The sequence below is a fragment of the Amblyomma americanum genome, chromosome 2 (genome assembly GCF_052857255.1).
Source record: "Amblyomma americanum isolate KBUSLIRL-KWMA chromosome 2, ASM5285725v1, whole genome shotgun sequence".
NCBI lineage: Eukaryota > Metazoa > Arthropoda > Arachnida > Ixodida > Ixodidae > Amblyomma > Amblyomma americanum.
The window spans coordinates 34076313-34094975 of NC_135498.1; the positions used below are offsets into that span (position 1 = coordinate 34076313).

Consider the following 18663-nt stretch of genomic DNA (forward strand, 5'->3'; position numbering starts at 1 on the left):
TTCGGCTACCGTGAGTCTACCTGTGGCTTGAGTGCATCCCGGCATTCTGGTCATGCACTGTCAGACTACCCCATCTTTGGTGTTGTGAAGGATTGGCTCTGTAGTGAGTAGTTCGGTAACGATGGTAACGGGTTCGTTGTTGGTGTAAGGGGTGGATGTTTACCCGCTCGGAAGAATGTACAGGGTGTTTCACCTAAGAATTTACCCAATTTTTAAAAATAGCCTTTTTAGAAAAACGCTTCTTTCGACATAGCATTGTTAGCGGTGTAGTAAATCAGTAATACAACTCAAAACGTGCTAACTAGCAGGACGGTTGACTAATAACTAGTGAATTAACTTTTTAACTATAACTGTCAGGCTCCTAAATTATTGAGAGGCGTGTAGCCTACCGTAAATAATGTCCATATCAGTTTTTTGAATTTCGAAAACGCGGTTACCCTCGGTGCTCTGACCCAACATATTTTGGCTACATCGTGCCAAAATGCGCCCCTTTCCGTAAACATGCCCCGTGAGGACCATAATGGCCGCGGCGCCTGGCGCGGGCGGAAGCCTTTGCCCGCCACTATGGATCGAAGCCCGGCGTATTCTACGTGGATTAGTCCGGCCCAAACCATGGTGCAAGTCACACGCCCACAGTAGTCCACCAATCTAAAACAGCGAACGGCCTTACTTTCCGAGCCCGTGACATACCATACGCGGAGGAGGTCGCCATTGCATTGGCTGCATCTGATCCCACCTCCAAAACAATTCTTTCCGACTCGCGAGAGGTCTGTCGGAACGTTGAGCGGGGCTGGGTACCGTACCTAGCCCGCCACCTTCTCCAAAACAGCGTCTACACTGGGGACCCCGCTCACCGGAATATCGTTTGGGCTCCTGCTCACATGGGCCTTGAGGGAAACGAGGCAGCTGACGCCGCCGCCGGCGTGCATTCTCACCGGGCATTCCCTTCCGACCCCGACGATCAGGAACTCAATTTCACTCCGGCTTACTCCTTCAAAGACGTTGCTTCAGTCTATCAATCTGGCCACGGCCTGTATCCCCGCCCGTGTAAAGGTCTCTCAAAGGTGGAGGAGCGGCTCCTGCTCCGCCTCTATAATAATACTTTTCTCTGTCCGGCAGCTCTAACACTTCGACCCTTCTTTCTCGAGCAGCTAGCTGTCAGCACTGGGCGGAGAAGTCTTCGGATATCTACCATATGGTGTGGGCCTGCCCCTCCGAACCTGCATCCCCCCTCACCCCAACCCCTCCCGGGAGGTATGGCAGGCGACCCTGCTATACGCCGTTTCAAACAGTACGTACAAAGCTGTGAAAGGTACGGAAGTAGTCCGCACGGAAAAATAAAGGGAGGCGTGTTACTCCGCGCTTGTTCTGCCGCCCAGTGGTCTAAGGCACGAGAAAGCGACAGCTTGTCGTCAGCAGTAAGAGTGCATCTAATCAAGCTCATGACAAAGGTGTCATGTATTAAGCCGGCAGGCAAAGCCTTTAATTTAAAGTTTCGCTTACCACAAGGAGCGCACTACTTATTGGTCGCGGATGCAGGCAGCGCAAACAAGAGCGCTAGCCTTGACAGCGTTGCACCTGATGTACGAAACGAAGTATAGGCTGCTCTAACCTACAGGCCCAAAAGGCATTGGTTGAGTGCGCCCGGGCAGCGCCCGACGCCATTGGGGAGCCCACCCAGGGAGCCCACTTAGTGCTTGTGAGGGCCGGCCCCTTAAGAGTCAGTCCAATCATACCTCCCTGTACGCAGTTTTTTCGAGCCAATAAAAGTCTTTCACCCCCACCATCACCACCACCATCACCACCACCACCACTAAAATACAGCAGCTTTCGAGAAGCTTGCAGGCAAAGCAACCTCTCCAGTGCATGTAGCTCGTCGAAATAGTGAAAATTTGTTGCGCCACAGCACCGAGGGTAATCGCATTTTCGAAATTCTAAAAACTGATATGGATCTTACTCACGGTGTGCTACACGCCTCTCACTAATTAAGGAGCCTAACAGTAAAAGCTAGGAAGTTAACTATCCAATATTAGTTAACGAGCCCTCTAGTTAAACGCACGTCGTAGCTGTATTCTGATGCACTACACCGCTAACGATACTATGTCGAAAAAAGCGCTCTTCTAACTCAAAAAGCCTATTTTTGAAAATTGTGTTAAATCTTAGGTGAAACACTGTATTTCCCGCCCCATTTACTCTCCGGCAAAGTGTTGGCGCAAATTTCACCGAGCCCAAGCTTTTTCTACTTGAAACAATCTCGGTCATCAATTTATTGCACCTCGTATGCATGCATGCGGGTACGTGCATGTTCTTGTTCCAGTTAAGGCTGCCTAACGAAAGCCTACCAGTCAGACAGTGGGGTTTCTGTCAGAACAGCCGCCGCTTCTCCGAGCAAGGTCTCCGAAGCTTTCCAGATTCTTCAATCACATTACAGTGCCAGAGACCGCTGTCGACACGCATTGCGCACAACGGATGAATGAAGTGATGATAGTGTTCACTGTAAAGCAGAAGCCCAGGAAGAGCAAAGGTGAGATAATTAAGCCGAGCAAACGAGAAAAAAGTATGCGATGGATCGCATGCATCGCTGACAACAAAGGTAATAACAGTTTGCAGACTGCATGCACTTTGCGCCGATATACGCCACGGGGTCAAAAAGTTTCGGAAGGGCCACTGGATAGATAGCACTTCTTGCAACGTGGCCCACTCTGCTCATGGTTCCAGGCGTGCCATAGTTTGCGACAGTGCGAGGCCCACACGAACCACCGGAAGAGGCTCTGCGCGCTAATGAGATGGCTATGATTGATCGATTCTCCTTAGCGATATGGCGGCCCCCCGTCCTTTCATTCCATGATCTTCCATCACTGAAGTGGCAAGAGCGCGTTCACGACCCTACGCAGACTTTAGCCTTGATTCTCTGGGCCGTTCGTGACCATTTTTCTTATCTGCTGTTGTGCCATATGACGCGCTTGCCTCGTCGGCTTTACAGCACTCTCCTTGGACAGATAAAGTATTTCTGATATTGGCTTTGTTCCTAGCGGCAAAACAAAATAAAGATGGCAGGGGAGAGGGAAAGGGAGAGGAAAGGGGCGAGTCAAAATAAGGTTTGGTTTGGCTTGTGGGGCTTTAACGTTCCAAAGCGACTCAGGCTATCAGGGACGCTGTAGTGAAGAGCTCCGGGAATTTCGACTACCTGCGGTTCTTTAGCGTACACTGACATCGCACACTAAACGGGCCCCTAGATTTTTGCCTCGATAAAAATTCGACCGCCACGGCTGAGATCGAACCCGCGTGTTGCGGGTCAGCAGCCGAGCACCATAACCACTAAGCTACCGCGGCGGCCCCTGTGTCAAAAAAGAATAGAATGAAGCCGGTGTATACCACAACGGCTTTAACCAGTAAGTCATCATCAAGTGGTTTCAATGCAATGCAAACTAAAAGTGATTTCCAAGTCATTTCCTACTACCCTCATGTCTCGTCGACTACGGCCACAGTGATATTGTACTGTGTCCAGGGCCACTCTGAAGCTCAGAACCGAATACAGGGTATGTCAAGGGTTCACAAGCCACAGGGTAAGCTTCTGCAGTATATTCTGGTACCTATAACACCTGTAATATTACCAGGGTTCTAAGGTTCTAAGAGGTGAGAGTGATTATTCAACCCTCCGTACAGAGATTCTGAGGATCGTGGATGTAGCAGGTGCCCAACTACACAGATCAAAACAGACCGTGTGGTTTGCGAACATTTGACGCACCGAGTACATTGCTTAAGAATCGACAAAATTGCTTCAGAATCGACAGTTCTGACAGGCGCCCAGTATGTTTGAAAAGAGGAAGTTGTGTCATTATTCCCATTCTCAAAACAAAGGTTATGTCATCAGTGCAAAACTGCAGTCCAGCACGAAGCAGGCAAGACGGTCTAGTTCCCAGCCTAGCCTTTGCGGTCTGTGGTTTATGGTCTAAGGGTGGTTAACGTCCCAAAGCGACTAAGGCGATGAGGGACGCCGTAGTGAAGGGCTCCGGAAATTTCGACCACCTGGGGTTCTTTAATGTGCACTGTCATCGCACAGTACACGGGCCTCTAGAATTTCGCCTCCATCGAAATTCGACCGCCTCGTGTCGAAACAGTGACGTTGAAAAAGATAACAAACAAAACTACAATCACCAATACAGCTGTTTGGTATGCGTCTGAATATATAACAAGGAGACGGAGATTTCACTCGAATTCAAGACACTGGAAAAGTTGAAGGATCGTGCGCACATTGAGAAACGCAATTTAAATGACTCAGTACGGTAGACCTCTGCACTAACGACGTTCTCTGTTGAACACTCAAGATTGCGACCAGCACAGCTTTGTGCGATTTACGTAAGTACAAGCTGATGCTGTAACAAATTAAGGGTCTTATCGGCAGTCTGCGAATGGGGCTGCCGTCAGGACCCGCCGCGGTGGCTCAGTGGTTAGGGCGCTCGGCTGCTGATCCGGAGTTCCCGGGTTCGAACCCGACCGCGGCGGCTGCGTTTTTATGGAGGCAAAACGCTAAGGCGCCCGTGTGCTGTGCGATGTCAGTGCACGTTAAAGATCCCCAGGTGGTCGAAATTATTCCGGAGCCCTCCACTACGGCACCTCTTTCTTCCTTTCTTCTTTCACTCCCTCCTTTATCCCTTCCCTTACGGCGCGGTTCAGGTGTCCAACGATATATGAGACAGATACTGTGTCATTTCCTTTCCCAAAAAAACCAACCAACCAACCAACCAACCGTCAGGCGCATGCATACGCAATTTCTATAGGTGCGTTGGCTTAAAATCATAACAATTGGTTTTTTGTGGAAAGGAAATGGCACAGTATCTGTCTCACATATCGTTAGACACTTGAACCGCGCCGTAAGGGAAGGGATAAAGGAGGGAGTCAAAGGAAGAGGTGCTGTAGTGGAGGGCTCCGGAATAATTTCGACCACCTGGGGATCTTTAACATGCACTGACATCACAAAGCACACGGGCACCTTAACGTTTTTTCTCCATAAAAACGCAGCCGCCGCGGTCGGATTCGAACCCAGGAGCTCCGGATCAGTAGCCCAGCGCCCCAACCACTGAGCCACCGCGGCGGGTGGCTTAAAAATTAATAATAATTGGTTTTTGGGAAAGGAAAATGGCGCAGTATCTGTCTCATATATCGCTGGACACCTGAACCGCGCCGTAATGGAAGGGATAAAGGAGGGAGTGAAAGAAGAAAGGAAGAAGAGGTGCCGTAGTGGAGGGCTCCGGAATAATTTCGACCACCTGGGGATCTTTAACGTGTACTGACATCGCACAGCACACGGGCGCCTTTGCGTTTTTCCTCCATAAAAACGCAGCCGCCGCGGTCGGGTTCGAACCCGGGAACTCCGGATCAGTAGTCGAGCGTCCTAACCACTGAGCCACCGCGGCGGGTGCTTAAAAATTGGAAAATTGGCTTTTCAGGAAAGGAACTGGCACAGTAACTGTCTGACATATCCCAGCGAACACCCGAACCACGCCGTAAGGGAAGGAAGGGAGTGAAAGAGGTGCCGTGCCGTAGTGGAGGTCTCCGGAATAATTTCGACCCCCTGGGGGATCTTTAACGTGCACTGACATCGCACAGCACACGGGCGCCATTGCGTTTTTCCTCCATAAAAACGCAGCCGCCGCGGTCGGCTTCGAACCCAGGAGCTCCGGATCAGTAGCCCAGCGCCCCAACCACTGAGCCACCGCGGCGGGTGGCTTAAAAATTAATAATAATTGGTTTTTGGGGAAAGGAAAATGGCGCAGTATCTGTCTCATATATCGCTGGACACCTGAACCGCGCCGTAATGGAAGGGATAAAGGAGGGAATAATAATAATAATAATAATAATTGGTTTTGGGGGAAAGGAAATGGCGCAGTATCTGTCTCATATATCGTTGGACACCTGAACCGCGCCGTAAGGGGAAGGATAAGGGAGGGAGTGAAAGAAGAAAGGAAGAATAGGTACCGTAGTGGAGGGCTCCGGAATAATTTCGACCACCTGGGGATCTTTAACGTGCACTGACATCGCACAGCACACGGGCGCCTTAGCGTTTTTCCTCCATAAAAACGCAGCCGCCGCGGTCGGCTGCGTTTTTATGGAGGAAAAACGCTAAGGGCCCGTGTGCGGAGTGAAAGAAGAAAGGAAGAAGAGGTGCCGTAGTGGAGGGCTCCGGAATAATTTCGACCACCTGGGGATCTTTAACGTGCAATGACATCGCACAGCACACGGGCGCCTTTGCGTTTTTCCGCCATAAAAACGCAGCCGCCGCGGTCGGGTTCGAACCCGGGAACTCCGGATCAGTAGTCGAGCGTCCTAACCACTGAGCCACCGCGGCGGGTGCTTAAAAATTGGAAAATTGGCTTTTCAGGAAAGGAACTGGCACAGTAACTGTCTGACATCCCAGCGAACACCCGAACCACGCCGTAAAGGAAGGAAGGGAGTGAAAGAGGTGCCGTGCCGTAGTGGAGGTCTCCGGAATAATTTCGACCACCTGGGGATCTTTAACGTGCACTGAAATCGCACAGCACACGGGCGCCTTTTACGTTTCGCCTCCATCGAAACGAGGCCGCCGCGCCGCCGTGGTCGGCTCGAACCCGTGTGCTCTGGCTCAGTAGGCGCCTCCATCGAAATTCAACCGCCGCGGCTGGAACCGAGCCCGCGTCTTTTGGGTCAGCAGCCGAGCGCCATAACCACTGAGCCACCGCAGCGGCGTTCATTGACTACGAGAAATCATTTGACTCAGTGTTAACCTCAGCAACCATGCAGGCATTGCGGAATCAGAGCGTAGAAAAGTCTTACGCGAAAATGCTGGAAGATATCTATAACGACTGCACAGCTGCCATAGTCCTACATTAATTCCAGTTAGGAAGGGTGTCAGGCAGGGAGACACGGTCTCGCCAATGCTGTTCACCGCCTATTTACAGCAGGTGTTCCGAGGCCTCGATTAGGAACAGTTGGTTATAAGAGTTAATGGAGCGTATCTAAGTAATTTGCGATTCGCTGTTGACATTGCCTTGCTCAGTCACTCAGGATATGAGCTCCAAAGCATGATAAATAACTTGAACAGGCAGAAAAGAACGGTAGGTCTTAAAAATAACATGCAGAAAATCAAAGTAATGTTCGTTTCGTAAGGGAACAGCAGTTCACAATTGGTAGCGAGGTGCTGGAAGTGGTAAGGGAATACGTCTACTTAGGGCAGGTAGTGAGTGGCCGGTGATCCGGATCATGAGAGGGAAATAACTAGAAGAATAAGAATGGGGTGGAGCGCATATGGCAGGTTCTCTCAGATCATGAATGGCAGTTTACCAATATACCTCAACAGAAAAGTATGCAAAAGCTGTATCTTACCGGTACTCACCTACGGGGCAGAAACGTGGAGGCTAACGAAAAGGGTTCAGCTTAAGTTAAGGACAACACAGCGAGATATGGAAAGAATTATAGGTGTAACGTTAAGAGATCAGAAGCGGGCAGAATGGGTGAGGGAACGTGCGTTAATGGCATCCTAGTCGAAATCAAGAGGAAGAACTAGGCTTGGGCAGGGCATGTAGTCGCGAATGTCCGGACCCCGTAGAGTATCTGTTATACGGGTCCAATTGGACTTTTTTGGAAATGTGGCGGAGAGTTTGAAGGATGTTTCACTCCCGCCATCGGTTGGCCCGGTATTGCACTACCTCCGGTGGTGGTAGTGGTTTTATTAAAAATAATAGTAAAAAGGAAGGAAATGAATTTTGCTAGCCCCGGCATCTGCCATCGATACTGAAGCACCTGAGCTGGGGCAGCGGAAATAAAGGATAGCAGGCAGAATGGAGAAATGAAAGAGGTGAGGGGACAGGAAGAGAGGGTAGGGGGAGAAGTAATATGTACAAACTATTTACGCAAGAAGTAATGTGTCCAGGTTATGCGCGTGATTAGTTCATTTTAGAGGAATTAAACCACACACGCGCACAGCACTGTGTTGGTTACAACTGGAGTGGGGCGTCCAGTTATTAATCGTTCAAGGTAGAACTCGCGGAACGTTCGGTCACTACGTGTAGCTACCTGACGGAGAACAGACGGGACGTCAAGCCCGTGTGTTCGAGGAATGCACAGAGGCTCACCAAAGTTCGCTCACGAGTGCGCGCACTGCCCTGCGGCCACAATAGCGTCTTGGTGGAGTCTGGTAGTATGCCCTGCGCCCTATAGGCCGCGAGCATATCGCGACGAGCATCGGCGAACGCGGCACAGTGAAGAAGCAGGTGTTCTAGTGTTTCCACTGCACCGCATCCGTCACACACATCACTCGTCGCGATTCCGTGACGCACCCGTCGTTCCCCGGGCCACGCGCAGCCAATGCGCGCGCGGAGGATCATTGCACGTTGTGACCGTGTAAGTGCGCGACAGCCTCCGGTATTGGCCTTGTCTTTAGCGCGTCTTTACTATCCTGTCTTTCTATCCCATCTTTCAACTCTCCTACTATCTGCACGTGGTAGCGATTGTGGCTCGGCTAGAGCCAGTGAGCAGGCCTGTGCACTTTCCTCTTCCTTCTTCCTGGCAACAACAACAACAACAACAGACAGACAGACAGACAGACAGACAGACAGACAGACAGACAGGCAGGCAGGCAGGCAGGCAGGCAGGCAGGCAGGCAGGGCATGTAATGCAAAGGCGCCCGTGTGCTGTCCGACGTCAGAGCACGTTAAAGAACCCCAGGTGGTCAAAATTATTCCGGAGTCCTCCACTACGGCACCTCTTCCTTCACTCCCTCCTTTATCCCTTTTCTTACGACGCGGTTCATGTGTCCACCGAGATGTGAGACAGATCATGCTTCATTTACTTTCCTCAAAAACCAATTTTTTCAGGGCATGTAATGCGAAGGCAAGATAACTGCATCGGAGTGGATTCCAAGAGAAGGCAATCGTAGCAGGGGGCGGCAGAAAGTTAGGTGTGAGGCGCCCGTGTGCTGTATGGTTAGTGGTCGAAATTATTCCGGGGCCCTCCACTACGGTACCTCTTCCTTTCTTTTTTCACTCCATCCTTTATCCCTTCCCTTACGGCGAGGTTCAGGTGTCAGCCGAGATGTGAGCCAGATACTGCGCCATTTCCTTTCCCCAGAAACCAATTATAACGATATTTCGGATGAGATTAAGTAGTTCGCGGGGATACGGGGCCGCAGCTGGCAAACGACGGGGTTAATAGGAGAGACACGGGAGAGGCATTTGCCCTGCAGCGGGCGTAGTCAGGCTGATGACGATGCTGATGATGCAGAGTCCCGACTAGCACACGATATGTCAGTGTTCCAACGTCCCCTGTCCCAAACTGCATGCGCGTCGCTGGTCATCGGGTCTCCTTATTTGGGGCCAACCAACCAACGAACCTTTCACAACAAAGGCAGGCAGCGCGTCTGCCGGCGATGTGGCTCATCGGGCCGCTTCCGGGCGCAATGCATGCGTCGCCTTTTTGCGGTCACCACGGCGTCTGTGACCACCAGAGCAACGGCTGTAAGCTTCCCTGCCAACGCTGGGGGATGACCAACCGACAGTGCCGTGTTCTGTGGGCTGTTCCTACACGGACGCAGCTGCTGGCGCCTACCCTCCCGCCCCCTAGTGACAGCGCCGGCCCCCTCCTGGCAGCCCGCTGAGTCGTCAGTCGACCAGGACGAGGTGCAAATGGACCCTGGGGAGGAGGTCCCTCGTCAAGTACGCTGTCACGCCCGGCTCCCAGCGCAGCTGCGGAAGGAACGCGCACCAGTGATGATGTGGCGTTCGTTTAGTCTGGGGCTGGTCTAACCGCTCCCGCTGCTGCCACGTCTGCGTCTACAGCGGTGGCCCCACCAGCGTCGGGCGTGCCTTGCGCAGTCGAGGCGGTTTCTGCTGCCGCGTCGTCTCCTGCGTTGAGGGCCCGTCTAATCATCGCGGAGCCCAGGGCAATTAAAAGCGGTCTGCGTAAAGACGCTGCAGCAGACCAGCTGCGGTTTTGAACCCCTCCAAGGTCCGCGGTGACCTGGGAAAGAAGTGCGGTCGTGTCGTGAAGCTAACAGCCCCTGCGACTGCGGACCTAAGGTATGTAGTACGCGGGGCTCTGGTAAATCAAACAGGACGCTTAAAGCTGCCGGCGTTGCGCGAGGATCTACAGGAGCTGCTCTCGCGTGCATGCAACTTGCACAAGACCCCAGCTTGATGCCAGCCCAGATGTGCCAGGAGCGTGACGTGGACATCCCGTCGGCATTTTCAGCCCTGGTGTAGGCGTGCAGTTTCCTGAGCCTTCGCCGAGAACTGAGTGAGTGCGATGTTGAGATGGGGCTCTTACGTGAAGTGAATGGCTGTCTATCATCTTCGAACTCTGGCTCTGATGCAGCGCAAGACGGCGGACCGGAGGAGCAGCCTCCCAATTGAGTCCTGTCCTTCTGAAGGGACGGCATCAGGCTTGAAATTCTATCTTTAAATGTCCAGAGATTTCGTAGCCATCGGAAGCTCACTGAAGTAACCGAGTTAGCTATATATAATCCGATATATTTTACGCCTACAGGAGACTAATTTTATAACCTTATCTGATTTATTGGCATTTAGACGTGTTTCAGCTGTACTGCTTTTCATTCGCCACCGCCACTTCGAGCTTATGTCGCGGTGGAATCGTGGTGCTGAACAGATCCCTTTTGCGCTATCATCACTTCCCTTACGACTGGTTTGGACTTGTGCCGACTTTCCATTGCGTCTATAATTCTCCGCGGTTGCGTATTTTTCCATTTACGTGCCGGTGAAGGCAAGCACAGAGACTTCTTTCGGGGTTTGGATATGTGCTACCTATAGACCGCTGCATTTCGCCACTGCGAGCGACTTTCATTGCGTCTTACTCTCTTCTGCTGACGTGCAGGGCCGCGTCGGGGCCGGCCGACCTGGAACACTCATGAGCTGCGACGTCTTATCCAGCAGTTCGCGCTTCTCGACGCCCACGGGCTCCTCTCGCGGTTTTTCTGGGCATGGCGTCGTGGTTCATCGGCGCGAGGGCCCGACCGCGTACGTATATGAGCCTCAGTCACTTTCTGCATGCATGACGTCATTAAAAGCAATGCTAAGGCGAAGGAAGGCGAAGCAGGCTTAGGCCTTATTTAGCCGCAGTCGTAGCCAACGTTTGTCGTGGCATCGGCCAGGCCTGAGTCTCTCCGCACCTGCGTTTCGAGTGTTGAAAGAGGAACGTGCAGCACGCCAGCAAAGGTGCTTGGAAAGAAACTACATTACGCTGTGCCATCTAATATTGCTCTAAAGCATTACTATATTCTGTTTCATACATCAGGTGCAACGCTGTGAAAGGTACGGAAGTAGTCGGCACGGGAAAATAAAGGGAGGCGTGTTACTCCGCACTTGTTCTGTGGTCGAGTGGTCTAAGGCACGAGAAAGCGACAGTATGTCGTCAGCAATAGCAGTGCATATAATCAAGCTCATGACAAATATGCCTTGTGGTAAGCTTGCAGGCACACAAGGAACGCACTACTTTTTAGTCGCGGATGCGGGCAGTGCAAACAAGAGCGCTAGCTTTGACAGCGTTGCACCTGATGTATGAAACGCAGTATAGTCCCATTACGAGAAAAGCTAGTGGCGTGTGTTTACTTGCAGAAAATGCCAGCGATGGCAAAATTGGCTGATGTCATCAAACGGCCGTATGAGGCACACAAAGCCGAGCACCGCCACTTCAGACAATCCTATGCATGTCGTTCGTCTATACATAGTCACCGGTGGCCGATCTCAATGTGGCACCAGTTTTCCCGATATTCATACCAAGTTTGTGATGCAAACGTTTTTCTTACAGCGTTCCGTGCAGTGCCATACGATTTCTCGTTGCATATAAGTTATATGTGCTAGTAAAGTTTTGGAAGCTAGCTTGTGACAGGGATTCGAACTGATGACTTGTGCACTTTCAGCTGTACGCCTGTGCAGACCTATTATAATTGTGATTCAACCGTTCGTTCTACAGTGTTACAGATGGTGTCATACGTACTCAGGGACAGTATAAGCAGTCGTGTCTCTGCCAAATTTTCTTTTAGAGCAAAAACTATACTTCACGACCAAAGCTGCAAAAGCCGGGGAATCGCTAAAGCCTTGAAATTGAATAAATGATCAATATTGCCACTACTGGGATTCGAACCCGCTGTGGTGCGAACAGACTACCTTCACTGGCCACTGCACGAGCACTATGCTATCGCCGCAGCCGATAACGCCTAGTGTTAAACTGCAACACACCCTTGTGCTGTGCATTGCATTTCTTCATCTTCATCAACTTCCATCTGCAGTGCAACAGATCAGATCAGTTTTAGCTCGATCAGAGCTTAACACGAGTCCAATATCATCACCCAAATCAAAACCATGAGCCAATCAGGCTAAACACATGCTTTCACATATCTACTCGGCTTAACTGCAGTGAAACCGTAGCCTTCTTTTTTTGCTCGATACTAATCCAAGGGCTGTAGAGAAAAGTCCACTGATAACAACAGACTCTGCTGGATAAGTAAAGAGCTCGCTCTATGTGAGTGTTTGTTACTAAATGAACATTTTATCGGTCCTTTCGTTGCCAAGATGTTCCTTTTTTGATGCACGTTCCATTTGTGCCTTCAGCTTTGTTTGGTTTCTCGTAAAGTTTAATTCAGACGGTCAATATTTACACTTCGATCATGCGTACAGGGTTCTTGAATATCTGAAGCCATCAAGCATTTTCAGCACATGCAACTAATCTTATCATCAGTGGCAAGCCTCCTCGCTTTTGTACATTTTAAACTGTATATCTGCTTGTAAAGTCGATGTTCTGTGACCTTCAGCAGCATTATGGTAGCGAGCGCTCATTGGCGCTGTTGATTCACGGTATCCCTTCACGTTGCAATCAGCAGCATCACAGTAGCAAGCACTCATTGGCGCTGTTGATTCACGGTGTCCCTTCACGCTGCAGTCATCTAAATGCACAGCTTACGGTGATACACACAAAACACAATTTTGTTTTACGATTTGGCTTTCTTCTGGAAAATATTGGAAAAAGTGAATTGCAAAAAGATAAATAAAAAGAAGAGTTGGGTGTGGGAGAGGCACTTTGGTAGGGGTTCGCACAGGGCGCAGAATGATGCAATGTCTGCCCTTCCTATTGCTCCAAAATAGTGGCATGGGGCAAGCTTTACCTTGTAATCATGCTCGGAGACAATGCCTGAAATTTAGCACCTGGATTTTTGCTCTGCAATTTAAGGTACTTATTGCGCATAGGTGCTAGATAACCTGATGACCTGACATCTAATACAGGAGGACCAGCTAATGCATAAAAACAATTACAATAATGGGGAAGCATGTTATGTGGCTTTAACATCCCAAAGATGCACACAGGCTATGAGGGAGGCTTAATGCAGGGCTCCAACTTAGGTCACACAGTTTTAACATGACAGCGTTAGAGGTGCCGTGCGATGGAAAATCCAGTGGTGTTACAGAATTCTCATTGGTCAACAGGGCCATGAACCACATACCCTCGCACGGGTATTCCGAACACCACATAACGATCACACGGAACAGTGATGACATCACTATACAATTCCTCACTGGTTTACAGGGTCGTGACGTCATCCCACCACACTGTGTAGTGCCTCTGAAGAAAGAAAAGCAATTGCACAGAAGAGTAGAATGCCGGGACTAAAGCCGCTGTCCCTGCGGTCGTGAGCAGAACACGCTACCCCACGACCACAGAGGAAAGTTCGTTCAGTGCAACAGTTTAGGGGTTTTATACGACCACTTCATACCGCACAGCAACACTATCGCATTACACTCTTAAGGCTACTTAAGAGTCCCCATAAATTTTTACTATGCACAGACACTGCACCAAACACAGGCATTTTTGCAATTCACCTCCATCGAAATACAGCCGAAGCGGCTAGAATTCTATCCCGCGACCTCATACTGTGCAGGATAAAGCTTCAGCCACTGTGCTACCATGGTGGGTAACCACAGTAACATTAGTAGTGCAACATTTATGAAGGAGAAATGTAGCCACACCTCCTTCCAGGAATTTCTTAGTAGGCCGCATTAGGAATATCAAGAGAATGTGGACTGTCGTCGTTGCTGTGAAAACTGACAATGTACAGATGAAGCTCATATTGGCAGGAGCAGGTCTCACGTGCCTTTTTACTTGCCACAGCATACCAAAAAGCTTATGATGAAATCTGTCCATGCCATAGTGCACTTACATTTGTCTAGTTCACCAGCAGCTGACTCCTTCTTGCTACGTACAGTGCAGAAATATGCAGGAGCCAAATGCACTAAAGACAAATTAGCCGAGGTAACACTGGTGTGCTATGCTGCATGATAAATTAATTAAAACTGATTAATTTCCCACAAGCCACCAATCACAGCAGAGGAAGCAATGTCCCTCTTTTGCAGAAAATGTATTGTTTCACAGTGTTGGTCTTCTGTTTTTCCTGCCTAACTTTCAGTTTCACTCTCATGCATCGCAGCAGCCATCACATTTTTTAGAACTTCTTGGTCTCTCTTTCAGAACAGCAACTGCTGCTGTAACAAAATGGTCTGGTCTAAGACACCTTATGGGCTTCTTCAGTCAACTCCATCCAGTCTGTGATCATGATGGCAATGATCAGTCTATTTGCTTCAGATATATAACACAACTTTCTCGGGTTTTCCGTCTTCACATTGGTACCGATGTTTGTTTCATATCGCTGCAAGGAGATCAATGAGCAAAGAGTCAAGCAAGTTCCTGAATGGCACTCCACATTCAACAAGAAATGCATTTCTCACATGCATGCTACTATTGTGCAGCTTCCACAAGTAAGATGTTGTTACAGTCATCATCAAACAGAGGGCATGCCGAATATTTTTTCCACTAGCGCCAAGCATTGGGCGCTAGTGACAAAATGAATGAGCTCCTTTGTCCCGAGGTACATGCAGTAGCTTTCCATCAACTTCCGACTGCTTGGCATTTTTAAGTTTTTCCGCTTTTGCATTCTAGCTCCCCCTAAATATGCTTGAAATCTCTGGGATCAAGCCCATGAACTCGTGCTGATGCTATACCTACTGATCCACCACAGCAGGCTATGAAATATAAAAGTGTTGCATTAGAGTACACAGCCCCAGCCATGAACAAATTTATTTCCACTGGCATCTCGAGTTTCTACATTATTCTATATTTCTTTTCGATAGAGGCAAAATTCTAGAGGCCCGTGTGCTGTGCGATGTCAGTGCACGTAAAAGAACCCCAGGTGGTCGAAATTTCCGGAGCCCTTCACTACGGCGTCCCTCATAGCCTGAGTCGCTTTGGGACGTTAAATCCCCCATAAACGATAAACCTATTCTACATTTCTTTCTATTTTTATCTTAATTGCAGGCTGCATGGTTTACCCGGAATGGCAGCATCAGGCTTAAAATAAGTAAATAATTAGAAACAGCATCAGGTGACCGCAAGTCTACACCTACAAAGCAAAGCTATAAAGCTTTCTTAAATGTTTGTAGTTGGAAGAAAAATCTGTCCTGGCTCATGGCCCGAACCTAGGCCCACTGTCTTACTGGGGCAGTCACTCTACCAAGAAAGGACCAACTGTATTTAGGCGTTATGTTTTATGGGGGTTTAACGTCCCAAAATGACTCAGGCTATGGGGACACCATTGTGGAGGGCTCTGATAATTTCGACCACCTGGAGTTCTTTAATGTGCACAGACATTAAACAGTGCATGCGTCTCTAGGATTTCACTTCGATCAAAATGTCACTGTATTTGAGTCTTGTTTGAAATTTATCCGACTTAAGGGACTCCTCTAAGTATGTTGCACAGACATGTGGGTTTATAAGCATGCGTTCAATTCATAGTTCGTTGTACTGACGTGTGGGTATTTAAGCATGCGTTCAATTCACAGTTCAGCGAGTCTCCAACAGCTCTCTCCACAGCCATACCTCGATGTGGCCCGATGGGAATACTAAGGGTTCATTCGGGCATGATTCAGAGATGATATTCCACATTTGATTCAGGCACAAAGGCACCTGGCAACCTTGGTTGTGTACCACGATTTAAAATTTTGCACAGTACCTTGCCTCAACCCAGAATGTCGAGCTGTCCTTGACCCCAAGCAGGCCCTTGAAAATGTACAGTAATAGTGCACTGCAACTCAAAAGAAAAAGCATAATGAAAGAATAACTGTGTGGCCAATGAGTAAGAGAAAGATTCAAGCCAAAATTCAAACTACCACACACTGTAATGGAAGCAAGGAGCAGTTTCTCTATGTCGCGATGCTGATCGACATCCCTGAGGCATAAATGCATGCTCATGCATGCTGTTTTCATTGCTGCAGGTGGCACTGGTGACAGACACCTCATAAGATGCATTTTGTGAACATTCTGCTTGGTGACCATCATCCCTGAAGTGAGGAAAATCTATGCCAGTGATCAACTGAGCTATTTCAAATGACCTATGAACACACCTAGGATCTCTTGCATCAGGTGGGGCACGTGACCAACTGTTGCCGCTGTTGCCATGTCCATGATGGATACCATTCCAGGGAAATGGGCACCAGATTCTGAGAAAACTGGAGATGCAACTTCTTGAAATTGCAAGAAGTCAGTCTGAACTACTTGAGACCGTGTATTGCCATGCGTTTGCATTCCTAAGGAGGATAGTGCACACAATTTTCAAATGCTGGGATATGTGAGAAAAGAAAGTGCATGTAGAAGATCGATGCAAGATAGCCTTCTGGTAAGCAGCAGACCCAACGTCACAGTAATACTGAACAGTTCAGCAAGGGAGAAATAATTTGCAATATGCAATAAGGCACCGGAAGTAGATTTAAATACAACAGCCGCATATTGACGGTCTTGCAGGACACGAGAATGAACTTAGTAGAATAAAAGTGAATGAAAAGCCTTTGTCTTTCCCGCCTAGATTATGATTAACAGCACTTGAAAAAAGTTGAGCATTCAATGATTGTATTTCTCCACTTCTGACCTGTGGTGCTAGAAGTTCAAAGCTAGTAAAAGAACTTGAAATTAGGTTAAGGGCATCCCGAACAATTTAAAAGGAAAATGATAGCTGTTGCACTAAGAGACAAGAAAGAATTCCACGCTTACTTATAGTACACCAGTTGAAGTTATACGAGGTAAATTTAATTAAATAATATGAACATGGACAGAGCATTTAATGCACAGAAATGACAACCAATGGCCCACTAGAGTTACGCAGCAAATACCAAGAGAAGAGAGCATAGTTGGTGGCGGCTCGAGTGACTAGCTTTGGAAATTTGCAGCAATAACATGGCTACAGCTGATACAGAAGCAGAATAAATGGCAGAGATTGGGAGAGACCTTAGTCCAACAGCGAACACAACTGATGATAATATAACAAATTTGCAGTGAAGTAGTATATACGAAAAGAAGTATAGAACTGCATTGTGCTACACACCTTTACTTTGCTGGATCACTGCTGCCTGCATTGCTCCTTCTGATAGAGTTACCTGGTATTGTGCCTCATTTTCTGTTTGACTTGTAGCATGAACAGCCTTTGTATGACCAATGTGTACTGATTGTGGGCACACATAGTGATGTCCTGTTTGTGGGATCATATAATTATGTGCTCAGTGTGACAGGCATGTTTTTTGTGGAATGCTGCATGAAAAAAACAACACAATATGAGAAAGAAAAGTCCAGGAGCACAGACTCCGTAAATCTAAAATAACAGATAAATGGTTACAACACAAACACTGGCTAATGTTTGAATAATCAACCGAAGCCTGAACATACTTGTTTGAACACCTTTAGAGTGTTTAGTTGATCGATTATGCGTCCCGAGTGCTGCTTTTTTGTGGTCTTCAGTATGCGGATCTCTTGCAAGTTTGCCTTCCTTGCCACTCCAAATTTCCTTCCGGCCGGTATTTGCAGTGCCAACATTTGTGTCTCCGCATTCAAACGGCACTTCCGTCATTGAATCAACAAGAGCTGTGGCTTTCAGCTCCACATGCTGCTTGCTGTCTTGAAGCAGCAGCTCAGCAATGATCTAAATCCCAGAAAGACTGAACATATTCTGTGGGTTGCGCACAATAGGTAACCCCAAAGCATTATTTGTCAAGGGTTTGCAAGGCTGGATACAGTCTAACAGTAATTAAGGCAGCTGTCAGGAGAAATTGAAAAGAAAAATTTCATTCTCGCGTTTTTGTCCTCGGTAGATGAAATGACAGTGACAAATTTGTAATTCTCGCGCAATTGGGCAGAGCGTTTCTTCGATCCTGTTCGACACGAACACACACAACACACTGACAACTGTTTTCACGATTCAGCACACACCTCAACGTTTCCCGATTCACCGGATGAGGATTCGCTGCCCGAAAGCTCGTCATCCTGCGCGCGTGAGGGCGCGTCGGACTCTGTCCACTTATCACGCACGTCGCAAGCGATATCGAAGGGGTTGAGGAACACTTCCACACTCTCCGCGTCGTTAACCGGAAGCTGCAAACGTCGCGCACTTGCATCACCAAGACACATGTGGAACCGCCGAAGTCTCTTGGCCTCTGCTTCGCGTAACCGAATCTCTACGTCCTCGCGTCTCCGTTTTTGTGCCTCCGCTGCGCGCTTCTTCCATTCTGGGTCTGCTCGCCTCCGTCTGATGGCATCCGCTTCGCGTTGTCTCACAGCTGGGTCCTCTCGCCTACGTCTCCGAGC

At 48.8% G+C, this 18663-nt stretch overlaps 2 long non-coding RNA genes across 2 annotated transcripts; one reads left to right on the forward strand and one right to left on the reverse strand.

Annotated features, from left to right (window-relative positions):
- Positions 1-9635: 9635 nt before the first annotated feature.
- On the forward strand, positions 9636-10949 carry LOC144118460 (uncharacterized). Its single transcript, XR_013312029.1, has 3 exons — positions 9636-10052; positions 10159-10269; positions 10864-10949. It is a non-coding gene; the product is annotated as an uncharacterized LOC144118460 (long non-coding RNA).
- A 2845-nt stretch (positions 10950-13794) lies between these two features.
- LOC144120949 (uncharacterized) lies at positions 13795-18272 on the reverse strand. The gene is made up of 3 exons (XR_013312503.1): positions 17411-18272; positions 16437-16619; positions 13795-14686 (listed from the first exon to the last, which is right to left on the reverse strand). It is a non-coding gene; the product is annotated as an uncharacterized LOC144120949 (long non-coding RNA).
- Between the last annotated feature and the right edge of the window lie 391 nt (positions 18273-18663).